Here is an 18963-nt window from a genome sequence, read left to right as displayed (position 1 = left end):
CAACTCAGGTCTCCAGACTTCGGGGCTTCTGGTCTCCCCAGTGCCTCACCTTCTATTTATGACTTCATTCCAGGAAGAGTAGGGCAGTTCCGCCATTTTGCAGATGAGGGGGAACGAGTCTTGGTGAGATTGCAGAACTGAACCCCAGGAGATGCTGATCCCAGAACAGACTGGGGAAGCTGAGCCCATGCTGGCCATTGGGTTGGCACAACCTCCCAGAGGGGGCCAACCTGGAACCTACCTTTTCTCAATACTTTTCAGCATTTAAAGGTCTCTGAGTTCATAGCTTATTAACTATGGTCCCAAAATTCCCCTAGGTGTAAAGTACTTCATCCATAGAAAGTACCTGTCTATTCCATGGTGTTCATAATAATCAGACTTTGCTGGCATCCGTGTATCGACTTCCAGCACCTGTGGACACCACACCAGGGGTTCACACACTATAGCCTATTATCCGCAAGGCCAGCCTGACCCCCTTAGCAGATACAAAGCCGTGTGGTGCCTCTTTTAAGATGGAATTAATCCTACATTGCTGCCTCCCCTCCCATCATTCCCACAACACAAGCCTGTGCTTCGATGCCCTGGGGCCTCAGGAGGAGTCGGGCCAGGGGAGGACTGCTAGCCCCACTCACTCGCACATCAGTACGGAGCGAAGGAACCGTGCTGTTGGGACTGGGAGGCAGGCTGGTGGTGTAGTCTCCAGTTTCCACAGTGAACCCAAGCGGTGGGCTGGCCACACGGAGGGGTCGCACCCCACGGAACCGTCCCCAACACTCCCAAGTGTAAAGGGGGATTTGCATATCATTTCAGAAAAGGGGAGGAGACTGGGGAGAGGACAAAAGTGTGTTAATTCTGAGACTGACCAGAGAGGGAGATCAGAGAAAAAGGTGACCTTCAGTCCAGCAGCCAGGCACTTGACTGGAGGACCCAAGAAAGACAATATGGCTCCATAAGGCTTCTGGCCTTGGGTGGGGGTAAGGACCAGGGTAAGGACAGGGTAACTACTAATCCTGCCGGCGGCCCTTTCCACCAGGGTCAGCTGGACCTGGCCAGGCAGAGGAATGGGACTCTGGGGGCGGCAGATGGAAACTCTGGGCCAGGATGAAGCCTCAGGAAATGTTTCCACCCCCTCCTGGTCCCCACTCTTTCCCAGGCCTCTCCTTGCCACCAGACAACCTCCATGGTCCCCTCCCACCAGCATTTGTCAGCTGGGTCCAGTGCTTGGCCTGGAGAAACAGACACACAGAAAGGACTCTGTCCTTGGCTAGCCGGGTCCTCCCCTCCCACTCACATCTCCCCTGGGGCTTAGGAAACAGAACTTCAGTGCATTCTTCTAATGCTGATTGAATTCCTTCCTTCTAGACAGCTTTGTGTGCCCTTGGCACAAATGAGAAAAAGAGCAGGAAGGGTTTAAAATAGCACACAACTGGCCAATTCGCACTGCCAGCATGGGCTAGTTATTATAAACAAGAAAACCCAGGTGATGCAATTTGTCACAACTGTCTTTGGCATGGGCTCCAGTGTGGGTTCGCATTTTTAAGAGCACACGTGTCCGTTAGCCAAATGGAAACAAACATACTAGCTGCACGTTCGGTGGCCCACTCCAGGGCCAGTGCGGGGCGTGGCTGCACTTCGCCCGGCAATGGGTTTCGGTGTCCAAATAAAATGTGGTTGTCATCCATTCCTGGCCTCGGGCCCCCTCAGGTGACCTGGGACTTGTGATCATCAGGTGCTGTTGAAATCAGCTATTTCTAGGAACCGGAAACTGGGACTGCCATAAAAGGAAGCCACTTCCTGGGGTTTTTCTTAAAGGCACGTTAGACAGAATCTAGACAGGGCCGCCTCAGGCCAGAGTCTCCTGATTGCAAGGAAATGCTTTACTGTGGACCCGCAGCACTCCTAGGGAGCTCCTCCCCAGACTTTTGAGAGGGCCTGTGTCAGGAGTACAGAGCCGTCATTTATAAAGGAAGTTTTAAATCACTTTATTAGTTATTACATCTGTTCTAACAAGAGAAGAGGGAGCCGTCCTGGGATGAGGCTGCTTGTCCGTCCGCTAGATTCACTCAGTGAGCAGCAACCGCGTAAGTCGGTTCTGTGTCTCAGCAAAATGACAAGTGGACAGCCGGGGACCTTCCGGGTGGTTTGGGAATGACTGAACGTCAACGGCACAGATGCCACGGATCTGCCACAGTCTTGTTGCCAAACCAAGCATCTTGACTGGGGATGGATGAGAACAGCATTGCAACACTTGCGGTCCCTTCTGCTCCCTTCGCCTGGAGAGGAAGTAGTGTACCTTATCAGGATTCCAGAGCCTGGCTGATCTTTGCATTTGAGTGATGCTTTAGATCACAAAGCATTTTAGATCACAAAGCATTTCACAGCTATTATCTCCCCGTTTGAGGCCAAGAGGGCAGATTCTGAATGGATGAGAAAAGCACCAGGATGGGAGAAGCCGTTTCACTCAGATCACATAATTATTAGTTAGTTGAAGCCAGAATTAGAAACTCCAGTCTGCTCTTTCACAACCTGGGGGCTCTTTGTTCCTCGGCTCTAATTTTCCCCACACCTTCTCCTGGCCGAGTCAGCCGGAGGGAGCCACTTGCCGTGGATAGGCGTCTAGAGTCTGCCATGAAGGACTTCATCTCTGCTGCTTAAGACAGGAGAGTCAATTAAAGTTCAAATGCCCCTGGAAGGAGGGATCTAAGTCGGGGATCGGCACACTTTCTCTGCAAAGCACCAGATAATAGGTAGTTCAGGTTTTTCTGGCCATCTGTCCTCTGTCGCCCCTCCTCCAGCCCTGCCTGTAGCGTGAAAGTGGCCCAAGACTACACAACGAGGGAACAAGGCCCTATTTATGGACACTGACATTTGAATTGTATGACTGTCACATGTCACAAAATATTACTTTTTTTTTTTTTTTTTAAGAATTTCACACCATTTCAGGGTGTGAAAACTCTTCTCAGCTCACGGGCCATGCAAAAGCAGGCAGAGGGCCAGACCTCTGCTCTCAGAGGTCCTGGGTCGGTAGCTGTGCGTGGCCTGGTAAAGGCTCAGATGAAAGCATGAGGTGGGGAGAGCCCAGGAGACCAGCCAGTGCCCCAGGCATCCCGGGAGGCAGGGTACAGACAGGTGGCCCTTGCTGTCTCGATGCCATCCCCTGGGTCCATCTCGAAGGAAGCGGCTGCCCACTGGCCAGCTGTGCAGCCACTGAACCCGGGACATTCGCTGCAGCTTCTCGGGCCTTAACGCCGGTGTCGGTCGGCCAGCTGAGGGGGAGCCGGCCGCATCCACCCCGCACCGCGCGCACAGCTGCACCCGGATTCAGCTTTTCCTCTCACGCCATCCATCTGTGGGGGTCCTTGCCTCACTCGCCTCCATCAACGAGGATGAAAGGTCAGATTGCTCCATGTTGCGGTGACATTTGAGGGGTTTCGTTATGGATTTGCTGTTTTTAAAATATAAAAGCCCCTTTGAGGAGGAGGCTGTCGCTGTAGACACAGTAGGTATCGAGTATAAGGTGCTATTGTCCTCAAAGCACTTCTTTTTTTTTTTTTAAAGATTTTATTTATTCATTTGACAGACAGAGATCACTAGTAGGCAGAGAGGCAGGCAGAGAGAGAGGAGGAAGCAGGCTCCCTGCTGAGCAGAGAGCCCGATGCGGGGCTCCATCCCAGGACCCTGGGATCATGACCTGAGCCGAAAGCAGAGGCCTTAACCCACTGAGCCACCCAGGCGCCCCAGCAAAGCACTTCTTATGATTTCACCTGGTTCTCCTGAGTGGAGTGAAAAAGGAGATAGAATTAGCACCATTTTACAGATGGAAAAACTGAGGCTCAGAGCACTAAAATGACCTTACCAACACAAAGCAGGAGGGCAGGATCTGCTTCCAGGTCTGAGTCCAAAGCCCTGACTCGGTGGCCTTTGGCACAGCAGGTTGCCTCTAGGAGGTAAGGTAAGCAGAGAAGGGCTCCAGTAGGGACCAGGAGCCTTGTCTGGACCCAGACCCCTCCAGCCTCAGCCTCTCCTTTGTCTCACTGTGAGCCCTTAGGCAGGGCAGCCACTTTATGATTCTTCTGCTGCTTTGCCTGGGGGTGGAAATGGGCTTCCATCTACTGGCAGTGCCTGCTGCCTGCCCAGCCCTTAGCTCCCTCTCCCTGCCTCCCCCAGAAGCACAGTCTCCAGGGAGACCCACCCTGAGCCTCAAAGCCCTTCTGCATGAAAACCCCTCCTAGAGAAGCTTTTTTTTTTTTTTTAAGATTTTATTCATTTATTTGAGAGAGAGAAGAAAAGAGCACAAGTGGGGGACAGGCAGCAGGGAGGGGAGGAGAGGGAGAAGCAGACTCCCCACTGAGCAGGGAGCCTGACTCAGGCTCCATCCCAGGACCCTGAGATCATGGCCTGAACCACCGAAGGCAGATGCTTAACCGACTGAGCCTCCCAGGCACCCCTCCCAGAGGGGTCTTTACTGTTCTTTGTTCTTAATACTTATTAGTTCATTGTCTGACCTGCACTCAGCACTCAGGATTTCCATGTGCATGAATGAATGAGTTAATGTCTCTCACCCTCATGTACCCGGGGAACCCGGGATAAGTTCTCCAAGTTTAGCTTTCAGTGCAGTAACCCACACGTAGCCAGACTGAAGCAGTCCATAATAAGGTGGCAGGGAGCACCCCAAGGGCCTGGCCCTCTGCACACATTCACCGCATCCCCGGTTCCATCCACAGCGGGCGCCCTCATCACCCATGGCTCAAGGCCAGCGGCTGGCCATAAGGATTTGGACCCCAGTCTTGAGAGCCCACACTGTTCTCACTGGCTCCTCATGGGCATTATGCTGTGGGTAAAGGAGGCTCCATAATTACCCCTAAGGACAAACCCTGGGCCCTGTGAGGAGTGCTGAGGAAGGAAGGAGCGCAGGCCCCCTCACCCCACCCCAGCCCCTACCCTAGCAGGCTAGCAGGCCAGCGCCTGTGCCTGGCCACACTGGGGGCTCGGCTGCTCCCTGCAGGCTGTGTGCCATGGGCTGGAATTCTAATATTCTTCATTGGCAGCCAGGGTAGGCAGGTGCAGAAAACCGACCTGACAGCACTGCTTCCCTCTGAAGCACACGGCCTAGGGATGGATGTGATGGGGGCCCCATTTATAAGGGACACTGACTCTTTACCTCCTAGCCTGAGCTTGAAATCCTGCCATCAGAACTACATCCCTTGGTGTGTTACTGCTCCTGGTTTTCAAGAGACTCCCTGGAAAAATGTTTAAAAAAAAAAAAAAGAAAGAAAGAAAAGAAGTTGGCTGTGAATATTTGTGGGAGGGAGCCCAGAGCAGAGGGGAATAGGGAAAAACCACCGTACTGTGCCAGGGCCCAGACCTCCCCACCAGGCCTTTGCCACCGGATGAGAGATGCGGGACTCAGCCCCATCTTTGCCCTATTTGCTATGAGTGCAAGGGACAGGGGAGCAGTGTGAGGCCTGAACTACCCCCACCCCCACCACACACACACTGCTCACAGCTTCCTTCTCAAGTCCCCCCAGTGCTGACCACAGCTTCCTCCTCCTGCCCGCCCCCCAGCAGACCACTGCACCCAGCTCCTGCCCCCGCCCGTCCCCCAGGGGTAGTTCAGTTCCTCCTCCAGTACCACCCTTCTCAGAGGCAGCAAGAGAGCGGAAAAATAAGATATTTTTGTCCCATTGCACAAAGTTTACCTTATTGAAGATTTGAGGTCAAAAGCTAGTGAGTCCCTGCAGGGATGCCATCAGATCTCTGCGACATCACAGCCTGAGAGTTCCAAGCCCTGTGTCCTCAGGTGAGGTAAGTAGGTGGGCTCTAAGCCCCTTACCCTGCACCTGTGCCCCAGGCAGCTGAGCGGTCCCTTAGCGCTGTTTCTTGCTCCCCCGTGTTCCAGACATGGTTGCAAAGCCAGGCTTCAGGCTAAAGGATCTGTCTCTGTGGGAGACTTCCAGGCTGTGTGGCCAGCTGGGCGGTGGCTATCCATGGTCTTCAGGGAGACCCTGGTCTTCACCATAAGGCAGGCTGACGTGGCCTAGCGTCGGCCTGCTTCCCCTTGGGCTGGGCCCACTCCCGTAGACCCCACAGGCCCCAGATGCTACAACAGCACCTGGGGACCTGTTAGAAGCCCAGACTCTCAAGTCCCACCCCAGAGGGAGTGACTCGGAAACCCTGGAGGTGGGCCCAGCGACCTGTGTTTTAACAAGCCTCCTGGTAATTCTGAGGCACCTCCAGTTTGAAAAACTAGATCAGCCATCCTCGAGTGTTTGCGCTGCCTGCCCGCCCTTACCTGCAGACAAAGCGCTGTTCACGCCTCCACATCGGTTCTCTGTCTTATTTTATACATTGTATCTATTTACGTACACATTACATTTTCCATATAAAGAAAAACATCTGCAAAAAAGATTGAAAAGGGTGCAATCAAGATGAAATTAACAGTATTTGTAAGTGTCTTACTTTTCTCTGGTGATCAGGCCACGGTGGACATCAGCGCCTACGGATGTAAAGTCCCAGCGGTTTGGCCATCTCCTGGTCAGATCTGCGGGAAGCTCTGTGGTTTGACCTCATAACCTGGCTCACTACAAGCTCCCGCGGAGGTGAGAAAAGTCAGTTCTGCCATCCAAGGGCCGCTCGCACTGATTTCCAAATCACGGTCCTATCCAGCCCCAGGTTCCCTTACAAGGATGACTTAAAGCCACCTGTCATTTTCCGAGTTAGCTTACTTAAGTGTAGAGAATCGAATCTCTCCCCTTCAGCGGGCCCGTGGCCGTTGCCCCAAGCTGCAGGCCCCACTTCTCCCTCAGGGCTCCCCTCCCTCACCACCCTCAGGGGTCAGGGGCCAGAGTTCATAGGCATTTGATGTTGATAACGCTGCACAGCTTTCTCTTTCCCCGAAGGCAAACATTAAACAGACTAATGGTTCCTTTCCCGGACCCCACAGAGAATCTTCCACACCCTCTGGAATGTGTGTACCCCGCTTTGCCGACCCTGCGCCAGACTGAACACAGCACTCCTCCTCTTTCCCGAAAAGCCCCATGGAGACCTCTGAAGGGACGTCATCTTCTTAAGGACCCGCCAGGAGCTGTAGGATCCACCTAAGGTAGTTCTGTGCCCGGTGGGCCTCAGGGGGCCACCCATCCCCCTTCACTCCATGACCCGCTCTCCCTGACTCTGTTACCAGCCAGGAGGTCCCACATGGGAGCCAGGGGTCTCAGCCACCCGCAGCAGGCAGCCCCTCCCCGCGGGCCCCCGCGGGCCCCCTGCACCTGCCTCAGCGCCCCGCCCACGCTGGTCCACAGAGCGGGGGCCGGGGGCGGGGCGCGGGTGAACGGGGGCGGGGCTTTCCCTGTGGGGGCAGGTCCCAGCTGGCGACCAAAGCAGAGGGAGGGGCTGCTGCCTCCCTGGGGGGCTGCAGGGTGGCATTTCTGAAATTTCATTTCCTGTCACCATTCCGCGGCAGGTGTTTCTGTTTTTAAGTACGTCTCCAGTTGCTATTCCGGTCGTGTGAGGCGCTAGTTTTTTCCAAGGACCGAACTGCTATTTTTTCCTCCGGTGGAGGCGCGGTCAGCAGCCAGTTCCCAGCCAGGATCCGCTGTGTGGCAGAGTCCCCTCCCTGAGCCAGCCCCAGCCCAGAGACCTGGGGACACGCCAGACAGCTGGGGAGCCCCAGTGGAGCGGGGAGCATTCCCTCGGGCAGCTCAACAGCCCTCTGGGTTTTGGTTGCGTTGCACACATCACGCGCACCGGGCCCCACCCAGGGAAAGAAAAATAACAACAAGCCAGGCCCATGCACCTTCTGGGGACCCAGCCCCAAGGGGCCTTAGAGTAGCGGGGTACAAACGCGGACCAGAGGGAAGCAGATGGAAAGCTGCTCACAGGAAAGCCAGAACCTCAAATCCATTGACTTGGGGTTTACAAACACCCTGAGAAGCACCAGATATATTCCAAAGATCCCTGACCCCTCCATGAGAATTTCAGTTTTCCTTTGAACAAAAATCTTAAAAATCAACCTAAACATGTTCCACGGCATATGAAAAGATCATCTCATAACTGTTTCTAGAGATTTTAGAGCCACGAAGTATTGTTTAAAAGAATGGAAAGGAGGACTTCATTCATGAACAACATCACTGTGTTCTAGAAGTGCAAGTGGGGTGTTTGCAGGTTTTCCAGTGGGGGAGAGACACGGAGTAACTGCTTCATCGCACCACACAGGTGGTGTCACTAAACACGATATTCAGTGTTGGGTTCAGGAAAATAACATGGCGGATCCTGTTCAAGAAAGCGTGCTACCGTGAGTTTCACTGGTGTGGAGACTTTGTGCCTTTCATTTGTACACTGGTCTTGGGTAGCGTTAGGTAAGAGCTATTAAGCATACAGAGCTTAAATAATGTTGTGTTCATAGTTATTTAAGTAATGTAGGTGAAATAATTTGTCATCCCTGGGAGGATCGTTAGACTTTTGGTTTCCTTTTTTTATTTATTTTTAAAGATTTTATTTATTTGAGAGAGAGCATGAGCAAAGGGGGGGGGGCTGGGAAGAGGCAGAGGGGGAAGCAGACTCCCCGCTGAGTGGGGAGCCCACCATGAGGGCGGATCACAGGACCCCAAGATCATGACCTGAGCCGAACTCAGACGCTTAACTGACTCAGCCACCCAGGTTTCCTCTTTTTAAAAAGAGGTTTATACATGACTCACATTTTAAAATCATCACTTTGGTGTTCAAATTAGATATACAGAATTATCTAGAATGAAGGTTGTTGCTGGAGCAGTCTTTCAGGTTTTAGGACTAGCAAAGGGAGGGAACACGTGGGAGGTATCCTATCACTTGTATGTTTACAAGGAGCTGAGTTTAAGCAGAAACTGTTCATTACCAGTGCCCTTCCTTGTGCCTGAAATCTTAGTTTCTAGTGCTTTGTGGTCAATAAGTAAAAAGTTAATTTCATGCATGTGCCATTGCCTGCAGGACAAAAGGAAATGTGATTTGAACATACACACGTGGGCACACGCACAGCCTGTCCCCCCACCCCCACCCTGGAGCAGTGGCAGGCGGGCAAGCTTACCACCCAGGAGTGAATCGGTGTCTCATCTCCCAGTCCGCCTTCCCAAGTCCTTCCCGACCTCGCTCACCTGTGGGTTGCAGGTCATCTAGCTTAGGTCCCAGCTGTCATGCCATGAGGGCAAGAACCACAGCTTGGTTTGGGTCATTCTCAGACCCTGAGAGCCCCGCCTGGCTCACAGGAATAGATCTAGAAACAGCAGGGCAAGAGGCTTAGGAATGGTAAGTTCCTGTAAGTCACGAGCAACCCATGAAGTGGCAAGGTGTCCCGGCCCCCCATGATGTGGGAATCCCACCAGGGAGCAAACCAATCCCAAGTCCTTTTGGTGCTTCCAGCAGAGCCAGAGACTCAGGTGGCAGCAACCCTCAGGACAGAAACCCCAGAGATCTGGACTCCCTGCCTTCAGAGAAGAAACCTGCCAGAATGTTCTCATTTGGAAGTGGGTGGTTGGTGAAGGAGGATAGACTAAGGCTGGCAAACAGAACAGACAAACGAAGCCCTGGGAAGGGATTTTTCAAAAGCTGGATACCGCAGGACCAGGTGGGGCTAGGGGGTGTTTCCTGGGAGGACAGGGGTTTGTACCATCACCTTTGTCGCCTGAGAGTGTCTGACGGTACCCTAGGTGTATTGGTGTGCCCAGACTGCCAAGAACAAAGCACCACAGACAGCAAGGAGGGTGGGTAACACCACAGGAATAGATCTTCTTACAGTCTGAGAAGCTGCAAGTCAGAGCTCAAGGTGTTGGCCGGTTCAACTCTCCTCAGGCCTCTCTCCTTGGCGTGTGCATGGCCACCTCCTAGCTGCGTCCTCACGCAGCCTTCTCTCTGTGCGTGCTCATCTCTGCTGTCTCTCCCTCCTCGAATAAGGTCACCAGGTCCTGCTGGATCACGGACCACATGCACAACCTCATCTAACATAAGGATATCTTTAAAAGCCCTATCCCCAAGTACAGTTACAGTCCGAGGTAACTGGGGATTAGGACTTCCAACGTGTGAATTCAGGAGGATGTATTTCAGCCCACAACACCAAGAAGATGGCATTGGGCAAGTGTGGAAACTCTGGCCCCACACTGTGCCCTTGCCAGTAAAGGTCATGCAGAGCCCCGCTCCGCCCACCCGACCCTCCCCCGCCCCACACCAGTTTGGTTCAGATCCGTAAGAAAGACGATGCACTAGTTCCAGGAATGCCTTGTCTCACCTCTCCTCGGCCCCTGGCAGGATATGCCAATGCTGACCTTTGGCTCAGACTCCAGTTTTTGAACCACAGGCTGCTGAACCAGCACTGAGCACTTGTTGTGTCCATCTTTGTGAAAGTGGAACAAAGAGCCTATTTTCATGTTGACCTGTAGAGGCTAGGTAGGCCCCAATGGCCCTGGGTCCTGGACACTGATCCCAAATCTGCTCAGTGCGGCACAGGCCACCTCAGGTGCCCTTCTGGATTCTGTTTACTCAGACAGCTCGGCAATCTGTCCAGCCCACAGGGCTGGCTGTCACACACATGGCCCTCGGCGCGCCACCCGCTGGGTCTGTGAGTCACCTTCCCCAGACGCCGCTGGTCGGGAAGCACTTGGGGATTCCGACAACTCCGTTAGCAGCAATACCTGACCCCCTCACTGGTCTTCATCAGCAAGACTGTGGTGACCGGCACGCGATTTCCACTGCCATCAGTGACAGACCAGGTAAATCAGACCAACTCCTTCTCCAAGGCCAACTAGAAAAGCTGAATTAGTTGTAAAAGTTATGAAAGGCATCCAAGAGCTAACACGAGACTGAACACTTCTTGGACCAAGATCCCACGCAGAGCAGACACTCAGGTAGGCAAAGTGGGCGTTCCGAGCCTGGGTGCATTTGCTGATATGCAGAGGACGGCAGGTGGAGACAGAGCCTTGCTTTGGAAAGCTTCCCAGGCTGCTGGGCAGGCCCACACAACTGCAGTTAATATGCACATCAGAAATGAGTAAATGGAATTGAGATTTTTCTAAGGTATTCACATTGTCCAAAAAAAGGAGATAAAAGTGATCATTTCTTTTAGAAACTGGATAGCTCAAAAAAGTATTGTAATTTCCAAGTTTGACCACTAAAAACCGTATTTTGTAAAAAGTGTAACTACCAAATGAAGAGAGAAAATAATGAAATCGTTTAAAAAGAACTAAAGAGGGCAAGAAAGAAAAGAGAAGGAAACTTCAACTGGGACAAAAAGAAAATAAATAATAACATTTAAGCCCAAGTGAATTAGTAATTAGATTAAAATGTAAATAGGTTAAATCCTTTAAAAATTTAAAGGTCGGCTGACTTGATAAAAACAAAACCCCATTATAAGCTGCTTACAAGAAGCATCCTTAAAATACAAAGAGAGAGAAAGGTTAAAAGTTAAACTATGGGGAAAGAGACAGCAATCAAAAACCTAAAGAATGTCAGAGTAGACATTATCAGGAAAAAAATAGATTTCAGGGTGCTCAGCTGGCTCAGTTGGGGGAGCATGCTACTCTTGATCTTGGGGTCGTGAGTTCCAGCACCACGTTGGGTGGAAAGATTGCTTAAAAATAAAATCTTTAAAAAAAGAGAGATTTAAATCAAGAAGTAATACTAGAGGTAAAGAAGTATTTCCTAGCAATAAAAATTTTGATTCACCAGAAAGATCTAGCAAATTTAAATTCCTATGTGCATAATAAAAACAGCCTCAAAATGTAGAAAGCAAATGTTGATGACTAAAAGAAAAAACAGCAAATGTATAACTGTAGTTAGGAAATAGTAACACATTTCTCCCAGAAACTGGGGAAACAAAAAGTCTGAAAGGAATGGGAAGGACATACCACTTCACTGATCCCAAATGATACATCCAAGCTATCATCTAGCCAAGTATTGGACTTTAAAAATAAAAAGGAGAAACATCTTTTGGACATCTTGACAAAAAGACAGAGTAACACATCAGGAAAAGAAAATTCAATTCTTAACATTCTAATAACAATATTCTATGCCACAAGAAAATGGATAAGGTAAGAAAGGAAGGAAAGAAAATGAGAGCCAAGGACTTTTTTAACCTTGCCAAGTTGGCTCTTAAATACAGATATTACAACAACGGGGCGCCTGGGTGGCTCAGTGGGTTAAAGCCTCTGCCTTCGGCTCAGGTCATGATCCCAGGGTCCTGGGATCGAGCCCTACATCGGGCTCTCTGCTCAGCAGGGAGTCAGCTTCCTCCTCTCTCTCTGCCTGCCTCTCTGCCTACATGTGATCTCTGTCTGTCAAATAAAATCTTAAAAAAAAAAAAATTACAACAACATGCAAAATTGAGGGAATGGGAGTTCCATAGCCCTTGCTTAGGAAACTACTAGAGAATGAAGTTTAGACAACCAAAATGACAGCTATGTGGCCTGTGTGTGTGTGTGTGCGCGTGCCACGCTCGTTAAAGGAAGGCTGCATGAAGGGTATAAAAGAGAGAGTATCGTACGTATTAATGCTCCTAAAAGAAGAAGAGAAAGGGGTGGCGTGGAATGAGCACACACACACAAAGTAACCTTTTCAGCTGTTTTCAGTAACCAAATTTTGAGAGTAGTGTATCACTTCCCACCAAAAGAAACCAGTGTCTCAAGGGGAAATGTCTGGGAGAATTGTACAAGATGAGCCTAGGATATCTTGTCCTGGGCGATGGGAAAGAAACTATCAAAGACACAGGAGCCAAGTAGACTTGGCCAAATATGGGACAATTTGAGTATCGAGGACAGTTACTGAACTGAGTGAAACATGAAACACACCCACAACAGTTTCCCTTCTCTGTGCATGACCCTCATTGACATTGAACCGCACAGGCTTGGGCTGTGCAGTCCACTTACATGCAAATTTTGTCCAATAAATACAGTGCTGTCCTGTCAACGTACTTTTTCTTCCTTATGATCTTCTTAATAATAATTTTAATTTCTGGAAACAGAAACCCTACCACGGAGCTCCCACTACCTGTTGGAGTTGGGGGGTAACCGGGTAGACAGGAGGCATCCAGAGATTTAAGGATAAAGTCCTACCCAGGTCAAGATGCACCTTTTTTCTTTCCCTGCTTCCATTGTTTTTGTTCGCTTGCTTGCTTGCTTTGTAATCTATTGAGTTGGTTCAAAGGGCATAGAGTTCCGTTGGGGAGACATGTATTTATGAGTTTTAAAAAAGGTAAGAATTCCTGGCAAATGAATATGCTCTCAGGGACATGAATCTCAAAGACACCACGGGCTGTAGGAGTTAAGGCAGGAGACTTACTTCTCAGGGCTGGGGCGGAAAGACTTTGGGCTCATAATGGAAAATTTGGGTTTCTAGCTCGTGACCTCGGAGAAGCCCATTCCACCTTTCTTCATCCTCATCGGCAAATCAGCAAAGGAAGCCTCAAAGGTTTGCCCTGAAGCTCTTTGTCGAAGGCATGTCTTATAGGCCACTTGGTTAGGACCAACTTTCTGTCCAGGCTAGTGGGTGCTAGAGAAAGGGTAGAGGCCAAGGAGATACAGCCATTGTGGGGGGAGGGGGGCAAAATAACCCACAGAAGAACTCTAAGATATCAAACAAGGGCAGGCAGGGGCGTCTGCCTCTCTGAAGGAGGCTTCTCACTGCCCTGGGCTCCCCTGGGCTGAATGGGACCAAGATGATCCTGTGTCTGGCAGGTCACCTCTCCTCCCCACCCCACCTGCTCCCCACTTTCCTCAACCTTTAGTAAGGAGGTTCAATGAGTTCTATATCCCTGTCATGGATCTAAGTACTGCAAAGAAAATTCATCCTAAATCGTCATCCAGCCTGGAAGGATCTACGTTCCTTGAAATGGGAACCCAGAAACCCACTCTCACCTAGGCCTGCTGATGAGTCCAGCCATCATGCTGCTCTCATTGTCCAAGGCGAATGACTATAAATTACCCTGTTGATTTCATCAGCACCAAGGGCTGGGAGGAGGGAGGGGAGGGGGTTGTATATAACCAGGAAGTCCAGAGGACCTGGGCTGGAGAGAAATCCTTGAGACACACGGGGGTGGTTGTCCTAAAATCCCATTGACATCTCTTTTCCTTTTCTATTTTTTTTAATTGATAAATCCGATTTTGAATGTGTGATCTGAGTCCCGGCCAAGCCACCAAGCAGTAGATCTGGCCACCCTAGCCTGCTGCTTTCTAATCTCTATAATGGGTCTATGGCACTGCTGCCATGTTACAGAGAGAGACACGAATTGTGAAAGAAAGCACTGTGTGAACTCTGAGTGTTGGGCATTGTCTGTTCATTTCTTCAGACAGCTTCTGCAGGATCACCAAACACGTGCTGGGCATGGCGAGCTGGGCAGAGGGCAGGATTCTCCCACAGAGGACGCTCCTGAATGTCAGAAAGAACATGTGACCTCATGACAAATTCTTCATCACCAATTCTTCTAAGTCACGCAAGAACCCCCGCTTGTAAGGGCTCCAGGTCACCATGGATGTACTGGAATGTCCCATAGCCGCATGGCCCAGAGATGCGCTGCTGCTGGACTTTTCCAGGCCCTCGGGGGAAACCCACCCCAGAGCTTTCCAGGAGTCAGGTACTTTTGGATTTGTTTCCTTTTTCAATATGTACCCACAAGGAGCCTGGTTCCCTTGCACTCCCTGGGAGGGGGATCGTGCAGTGGTTGCCAGGCTGGATCTGGTCACCCTGGCTCATTGGATGTCCCTGGGCAGGTCACACTTAGCAGCAACCTTTGGGAGGTGTCCCTCTGGTTTCTCATCTGTGTATGCAGCAAGGAAACCATAACTCCCCCCTTCACAGGGTTAAGTGAGGATACAGTAATTCACACAAGTACTGAACGATGCCTCGCCCCCCCGGAAGCCTTCAAAATGTGTTAGCTAATTACTCACAGGGAAAAGTTAAAGCTGTATGAAATGCTTATTTCTCAGAGAGGCAGAGAGGCTCGAGGAGGCCTCTGTAGTGCAATATGGACTCAACATGAAGGAAAAGCTTTTCTGGCCGGCGCACCTTCCAGGTCAAGAAAGGGCAACCAAATGGGCCCCAAGTGGCCCAGGCCTGAGGTTTGAGGGGTAAGTTCATGCACAGTGGCGAGGAGAGGCTTGTCACCAGTGTGGACAGTAACCATCCACCCGCCCAGCAGGAGCTGTGGCTCCAAACAGTAGGCCTCGGGGAGACAAGCGAGGACCCCTTCTCTCGCACTGCTCACTTGACACATATTTAGACATTATACACTGCATCCCACGGCACTTGACGCAGAAACGTGGGGACCTCCCAACCCCCAGCCACAGCCACGCTGCTCCAGGCGTGATTTAGGGTCTGGGCTTATTTATGAGAGCCCGTGAGTTCATTTCAAAATGTCAAATGATCCTTGGTGACTAATGGTCCCTGCTGCGCTCAGTATCTTCACAGAGGTCGTCCTTCCGCGCTCTGAGGTCCTCCATGCTCCGGGAACATCCATCTGGGTGTCTGTTGCAAGGAGCTATTGTGTCATCAAATCACCCAAAAAAGCCAGGGAGCCCAGCCCCTGCTGAGGTGAGGAATGGGGGTGTCTCAGCAACAAGGCACACCCCAAAGAACAAAGGAGGCAAGAGCTGGAGAATGGGAGCATACACATTCACCCACCGAGAAAAAAATAAACGGTGCATTGGGCAACTGGGTCTCACGTGACGTGTTCCAGAAACAATTTTATTACTTTACTGTTTTTGCTCATAACTTACCCATTGAAACCTACTCTGTGGAGCTAGGTCTGATTTTACCCATAAGTGAATCTCTGACAGGGTCTGTGGCTCTCCTTTTAAAAAAATCCTCTGGCCACTATTTAGCAACTTTTATTATGGAAATTTTCATATATAACCAAAATTTTTTAAAATGCTATAATGAACCCCATATAATGAGTCACACCGCTTTGCTAGTTATGAACGGTCTTGTCTCACCGGTTTGCATTTCGCCCAGAACACACACTGGAATATTTTTTTTATAAGGTTTATTAATTTTTTTTAGAGAGAGAGCACGAGTCGGAGGGGCAGAGGTAGAGAGAGAATCCCAAGCAGACTCCCCACTGAGCAGGGACCCCCCCCCCCCCGCCCACCTCCTCGACGCAGCGCTCGATCCCACGACCCCAAGATCCTGACCTGAGCCGAAGTCAAGACTGGGACACTCAACTCACCAGGCATCCCTGTGCTGGAACCTTTTAAAACAAATCCTCTAGTTATTTTTAGAAACAAAATTGTCTTCGTTGAACTCAAGTCTGGTGACATAATCTAGGATCCCAAACTCCCAGTCCCCGTGTCAAGTGGAAGTTCCCTCTCCCACCTGAGGCTGCTACAGGCTGGGAGCCTGTCTCCGAGGTTCTTCTTCTCCCGCTTACAGCTGCCTCTGGCTCCCTCAGGGGGTGGTAAGGAAGAGAGGAGATGTTCCCGCTGGCTCTCAAAGGCTACACGCCAAGGTCAGCTAGGAACCCCCCCGAGGCCTCTTCATATCTCTCTCCCATGCAGGTCTTGTCTCCTCAGACCGTGCCCTGATCAGATGGGCAAGGGGTGGAGACAGACAGGTGTCAGGTTGCCCGGGTTGGAGAGCAATGCATGGCGGGTAAACCGGACACAGCATGGCCACCCTTCACTATGATGACATTTTTCCAGTGGAAAGAGAATTTCGGTGGGAGGAAAAGAAGATGCGCCCTGCTTGTATGCACTAGGTGAAGTGCAGAGTTCTCATTCCCGCTTGGGGGACCTGACATCTCACTTGGGGATGTGGAAATAGCTGTCACTTCTTGCCTTGGAGTTCTGCTATGCAGTGTGGAGGTCACAAGCCACGTGTGGCTATGGAGCCCTGGAGATGCGCTGTTAGTGCAAGCCACGCACTGGGCTTCCAACAGTAAGTCAACGCCTTACTACTAGTTTTTAAATCGATTACATGCTAAACTGATAATACGTTTACATTGCATTAAGTCAAATGTATTGTTGAAACTAATCTCACCTGTTTCTTTCATGTGGCTACTAGAAAATCTTAAATGTAAAATCGAAAAACGTCATGTTGGAGGTTCCCATCATCCTTTTGCAGACAGCCTGGCCTTCGAGACTCACCGAAAACCGTGAGGGGAAATTGTTGCATTTTAATATCATGTTAGGAACACTCTTCCTCCCTCCCCACCAAAAACAAAAAAAACAAAAATGACAAAAAAAAAAAAAAAAAAACACAGAAACTGGTCCTGGAGGGGCGCCTGGGTGGCTCAGTGGGTTAAAGCCTCTGCCTTTGGCTCAGGTCATGATCCCAGGGTCCTGGCATCGAGCCCCGCAGCGGGCTCTCTGCTCGGCAGGGAGCCTGCTTCCTCCTCTCTCTCTGCCTGCTTCTCTGCCTATTGTGATCTCTGTCTGTCAAATAAATAAAATCTTCAAATAAAAATAAATAAATAAAATAAAAACTTGTTCTGGAGCCAACAAAGGTTTGATCTGGATGCGTGCCCTGTTGGCCCTCTTCCGTGTTACTCATGATAAAGAGAGGCCCAGAGAGAAGTGACTGGTTTGGCCGGGCCCCCCGAGTGTCACTGAGGAGCGCCCCCGTAATTTCCAACTGCTTCTGCGAAACAGTAGGCAAGAGAGGGGCCAAACTTCCAGAAACCCTCCCTCATCGATGCCTCAGAACGAAGTCTGCCAGTGTCCCCCAGCGGACTGCGGGTTGGGGGTCGAGGCCGGTCGGGGGCCAGGGGGGCCCGCCTGCACCTGTGGCCGGCTGGGTGTGCGCCCCGCAGACCGCGCAGGGCCCCGGGAGGCCTGGGCCTGAGGTCAGCAAACCGGCAGCCGGAGGCCGGAACCTGGCCCTCAGACCTGTTTGGACTGGCTCGCCATGTTTTACGGTTTTTTGAATCATTTGCCAATGTTTCAACATTAGGAAACGTCAATAAAAATATGGCTTCCACTTCTGAAGAATGAGCTCTGGCAACACGAGGCTTGCTTTCCTGCCGGGCAGCTGTCTGCCGGCGCTCCCAGCAACTGCCCCTCGGATGTGGGGATGTGGCCCCGAACCCCCTGAGCCCCCCTCCCCGCAGCCCTGCCCCTGCCCACTCTCTCCCCCGGGGGCCTCGGGCGGCCTGCGCTCAACTTGACCCGTGGTTCTTCTTGGAGCAGGGGTAGGAGGAAGGGGAAATGGGTTCCACACCTTGCTCCATCGAGGCAAAGAAATCAAATCTAAGCCAAGAGGGCTTCATGTTCCAGCAAAAAGATCTTTTCTCCCTGGCTGTGCCCCCACTTAGCTCCCTCCTCACCGTGGACACCCGGGTGTGCCACCCCGGCTAACTCCTTTCTGCTGCATCCCAGAATGAAAGGGAAGGTGGCCGTTTAGTCGTTTGCCCTGAGAAAACTGAGGCCCCTTGAGGTGGCCATCCACTGGATGCTGGGAGCTGGCTGGGGAGTGGGGCCCCCGAGGGCCAGGGTGTCTGAGGTCTGGGGCTTCTCTCTAGCCCTAACGCTCCGGGGCCAGGTCACCAGCATTGGTTGGCCATTTGTTGGTTCTTCTGCCCCAGGGACAGATAATGTATCTCAGAGTGGGAGCAAAATTCGATACAGTCAGTCTCCTCCACGGCCCCCTCTTGGCTTTTCCCAAGGGCCATATCTAGGCACAGGGAGGAGAAGGACACGAATTCAGCCAGGCTGAGGACAGTCACCACTGGTGAGATGCTCAGCTTGGCGCTTCTGCTACTTTCCCGACCATCCGGCCATCCTCTGTTCCTGGTGGCATCCCCCCCGTCACCGCCCTGGAGCCAGCCCTGTCTCCAGGATGTGGGGCCGGCCACACCCAGACACCTGCAGCTTCCAGAAGAGAGGAAGCAGGGTCCCTGACAAGGCCTGCCACGGGAGGTCAGCAGCCTCACCGGAACCAAGCAGCCTCTGGAGCCAGGGCCCCTCGCAGCAGCCTCACTGTCACGGTGACATGCGTCCAGCAGGGTCACGCTCC

The 18963-nt window shown here is 51.4% G+C and overlaps 2 long non-coding RNA genes across 4 annotated transcripts; one reads left to right on the top strand and one right to left on the bottom strand.

Annotated features, from left to right (window-relative positions):
* Window positions 1-1976: 1976 nt before the first annotated feature.
* Window positions 1977-5759, bottom strand: LOC111142615. 3 transcript variants are annotated; one of them, XR_002640273.1, is made up of 4 exons: window positions 5700-5745; window positions 5162-5240; window positions 3857-3940; window positions 1977-3488 (listed from the first exon to the last, which is right to left on the bottom strand). It is a non-coding gene; the product is annotated as an uncharacterized LOC111142615 (long non-coding RNA). The 3 variants fall into 3 exon arrangements; XR_002640274.1 differs by having other exon boundaries at window positions 1977-3445; XR_002640275.1 differs by lacking the exon at window positions 5162-5240 and having other exon boundaries at window positions 5700-5759.
* On the top strand, window positions 5573-15852 carry LOC111142614. Its single transcript, XR_002640272.1, has 3 exons — window positions 5573-6599; window positions 6944-7102; window positions 14306-15852. It is a non-coding gene; the product is annotated as an uncharacterized LOC111142614 (long non-coding RNA).
* The last annotated feature ends 3111 nt before the right edge of the window (window positions 15853-18963 follow it).

This window comes from Enhydra lutris, unplaced genomic scaffold (genome assembly GCF_002288905.1).
Source record: "Enhydra lutris kenyoni isolate GAN:26980312 unplaced genomic scaffold, ASM228890v2 scaffoldscaffold8, whole genome shotgun sequence".
Taxonomy (NCBI): Eukaryota; Metazoa; Chordata; class Mammalia; order Carnivora; family Mustelidae; genus Enhydra; species Enhydra lutris.
The sequence above is the reverse complement of the archived record's forward strand: the minus strand, read 5'-3'. Positions and strand labels throughout refer to the sequence as shown.